This window comes from Eptesicus fuscus, chromosome 15 (genome assembly GCF_027574615.1).
Source record: "Eptesicus fuscus isolate TK198812 chromosome 15, DD_ASM_mEF_20220401, whole genome shotgun sequence".
NCBI lineage: Eukaryota > Metazoa > Chordata > Mammalia > Chiroptera > Vespertilionidae > Eptesicus > Eptesicus fuscus.
In genome coordinates, this window is record NC_072487.1 from 22,557,671 (window position 1) to 22,561,961 (window position 4,291).

Below are 4,291 nucleotides of genomic sequence, written 5' to 3' on the forward strand. Positions count from 1 at the left end.
ATCTTATGTAGCTGGGGTGGATTTCTGGTTTCTCATTGGTCGCCTTCCTGCCCTTTTCCTGTTCCCTCTGTGGTTTTTCCCAGTGCATGTCTGTCCCCACTACGATACAGTATTGCTTTCTTCCATCAGAGCTTTTTTTTTTTTTGCTAATTGAAGAGAATTCAAAATCTTTAAAAATATATTTTATTGATTTTTCACAGAGAGGAAGAGAGAGGGACAGAGAGCTAGAAACATTGATGAGAGAGAAACATCGACCAGCTGCCTCCTGCACACCCCCCACTGGGGATGTGCCCGCAACCAAGGTACATGCCCCTGACCGGAATCGAACCTGGGACCCTTGAGTCCGCAGGCCGATGCTCTATCCACTGAGCCAAACCGGTCTCGGCAAGAATTCAAAATCTTAAGCTCCAGCCAATCATATCTCAGGTATAAAATGAATGTTATAAACTCCATTGTGAAGAAAACCTGCTGCTTCAGAAACACTCTGAAAACAGTCTGTCCCTGCGTTGTTGTATTTTTGTTTTGTTTTGTTTTTTGTTTTTTTTTGTGTGTTTTTTTTTTAACCAGGAAGAGCTGTTTTCCGTGTGAGCTGGGTCCTGTGGCTTGCTGTCTTCCGACTCTTCTCCCTCTCCATGGCGCCCTGGTGCTTCAGTGGTGGGAGGGCTGTTTCATCATCCCCCGGCCCTTTGACATCAGAATGACTTCCAGATTGGACCCAAGGAAATACATTGCAAGGGAGGGGGGTGGGGAGTGCTGTTGATGCATTTATTCCCTACGTAGTGCCGGTTGTATTTGGAATTTGCCAACTAGACTTTTCCTGGCCTGTGATAGTGGCATCAGTGGCATTGATAACAGTACGCTTCAGGATGTGCCGGAGAAATTAGGAGGTGGGAAATATGTACTTACCATTACATTTTTTATGAACTGGAGCCCAGTTTAGCAGAGGCAAGAAACGGCTCAATGGTATGTTCCTCAGTGATAGGCCATAAGGAACTAATTTTTGCCATATTGTCTTGGGTGGGGAAAGTGGGTGGAGGCGGATTGTCATTCACCTTCTGCAGCACAGGTGTGGTTGGCCACTGGCAAAAGTGCCAGTGCTTCCAAACTAATGATCACCCTGCTAGCTGGCATTCTAAATTATCCAGAAGGTTCCTGTAAGAGAAAGAGACTAGGATATAAGCTAACCACGGTCTGTTTTGCTGCTCGATAACATCCCCAGCACTAAGAGCAGTGTCCAGCTCCGAGTAAGGCCCTTAGAACGCTGGCTGAATGAATCAACTCATCTCAAGAAAACAACGCCTTTGAAACATTTCTTTTAAGCAATATCTGTTCTGTTTCCTGGGGTCAGCATCTGTGTTACTTACACCTTCATCCTCATGCTCTGAATAACTGATGTGCTGAATATCGACCCGGAGGAAATATTAACGCACCAAAGAAAGAGTCATTGCATTCAGTATCTTTGTCACTTTAAGGCAGGAAACCAAACTCATCAGCTTTAGTTTGTGAACAGGGTTGAGTCAAAGAGGTTTCCACTTTCAATTAAATATTTTAATTAAGCTGGATGTTAGACAGTACCCTTTTGGTTCCTAGTGACCCAAAGCAGACAAAACGGGGCCTTATTGGGTGGTAGAGTCCAAGGAAACGCGGAAGAGCTACAGTGTAGGATGGAGAGGCACGTGGCTGGGCCACGCTGGAACCAGAGGCCAGACACCTACCACCCGCTCTGGCTCACATGCTAGCTACCGAGTGTTTACTCATTCCCACTGGCTGCAGAGAGCATTTCCCTGTGAGATGGGACCCAGGACCCAGTGCTTCCTGGACATTTATCATACACCTCTCCACATCCAAGAGAAACTTTTTGTTGGTTCTAGATTTTATTGAAGCCCCTGGGAAGGATTCTGCTTAGACTAGCTTGGAAGACCCTCACCCTTAGACTCATCAACAGTTTCCTAAGAATGAGGTGACATAATAGGATGAAATTTCCCAAAATGAAATTTATGGATGAGGAGGGGCAGTTTCCAGGAGAAATGAGGGAGGAGGTTCTGGACAGACAATCCCGTCCATGTCCGCTGTGCTCACCTGCGAGAGATCACTGCTTTACCACATAAGCATTACATGCTTATGCCAAACTCTTTGGATTCCTGTGCCTAACTTGTGCCACAAGGAGAAGAACATGTGTCACCTGTCCGTTTCTTATGCAAGCAGCCGTGAGATGGAGGCCGGCTTCCCCAGGAATCGTGTGTGGGTGGCAGGTCCTCCTTCGGACCATTTGTCTGTTGAGATGGCGTGCCCTACCTGGTTTGGATGGTTCTTTTTTCTCTCGCCTCCACACAATCAGAGTTTTAAAACTGTAGCCTCTTTCTTCTCTCTCTCCTCCAAACCTAAGAAACCCATGTGCATTTCCTCTTATCAGCAACTACCCCCCGCAACCCACCTTTCCAGAAAACACATCCCTTCTTTCCTCTAAGCATCCTCACCTACTTTCTCCCACGTGACAGCAAAATTCAATGACAATTTTGTTTTACTTTGAAACCTTCATGATTTCTGGGTAGAGAGTGAGCAGGGAAAACAGGAAATGGTAAGGGTGAGGCTATTTAGAATAAACCCAATCTACATATTCATAATTTCAATAAACATGTGCTTCTAGCATCTCTCCATGCTTATTTTGCTCCACAGTTTCTCCAAAAAGAATGCCCTCTAATTATGTTTCATATTTTCCTTATCAAGCCCCCATTTCTACCCAGTGTGGAATTATTGCCCATTTCCTTTCAAGAAAGACTTAGGAGACATGACCATTGAACCTCATGCCGCAGCCTGTCCCCTCTCCTCTTTCTTCGGGAGACAAGGTGCTCTTCTCCCAAGGTCTGGACGCGGGCAAGCCTTTCCATCCTCCTGAGCACGTGCATGGCTGGTCATGCCAGATCTTCCTTATGGGCAGCGGGATCATGCATTTCACAGGGTGAATCTTCAACTATAATGCCGCCCACCCCCTCCCTTTCAGGCTATCTCTCCTTCCCCAACCAACATAGAAATGATCAAAGTAAAACTGCAAGGTTTATGTGAACAGTGACATCAAGAGGGAAGTCAGGTGCATTCAGTTCATAGGATCTGAAACTCACTTAGTTTTGGGGCCCTTTGTAAATATATAATAAAATCTTAATATTAGAACAAAATATTACAAGAACAAAATTAAATATGAACATCAATAATTGTTTTGAATAGAAAAAGAAACTATACCAAGTTACAAACTTTTTGTTGGTATATATCACAAACCTCACAAAAATCCAGAAAAATATAATGTCTTGGTTTTGCCTGGCATGCATGTTTCAATAAGACTTTTTCTTCATATGTGGCTGAGTATTGCATATTGCCTCTTTGTATAAGAGCAGTTTTCTGATACAGTTTTCTATGGAGGTAATAGATAACCCAGGATTCTAGCAGCGTTGCTAAAAATGTTATTTACCTTATCGAGAAGTTTCAGCTTTACAACTTGTTTTCACTAACAATAAAACTACAACTTCCTCTGTGGTTTCTTGCTCAGGTAGTCTTTCTTGGTGGTGGGCATCAGGGGTCAGCCCTTGAGGAATTTCAGCCCGTTGATTCCCAGGCCGGGCCCCCCATGGGGGCTGCTGTACCTGGTCCATCTGCGCTGCAAATGTCCTGCTGCTCCCCATCCCCGCTCCCCCAGCCACACCCTTCTGCCCACCAGGTCCTAGAGGTGGGGTAAAGGGACTTCAGGAAGAGAGCAGACTAGCCAATCCTACTAATTCTTTTTGGGGACAAATACAGAATCCATATTTTTAAAGAGTCCCACCAGGGCCAGGTGTCCATGGGGCCAGGGGTGGGGCATGTGAGGTTTGTGTTGGTAGTTCACCTGCCCCGACAGCAGCCCCTGGCCAGGTCTCAGGTGGTGGCCCTTGTCTGGACGATGCTTCATGTTCCTTCTCCAGTTCCTGCCTCCGCCCTGCATCTTTGGAAAAGGCCTCCGCAAGGTGAATGCTGCAGCTCAAGCTCCGCTGTGCTTCCCATCCGGGAAAGATGTGGACTGTCTCCCAGTATTTATGACGAAGTAGAGGAGGAGGGAGGAGAGCTAACATTATTAACTGCCTGTTGTGTGCAAAGTGCACAGGCAACATCCAGAGACATCTCCTAAGGAACTGATTTCCTGACAGAATGGGATTCGATGGGGTTCGAACAGAAGAGTTTTTGCACCACTCTCATGCCGTCTTACTCTGTTACATTTCCTGCCTGTGGACGTAGAGGCTATTTTGGGCAGATGCTTAGCTTCTTA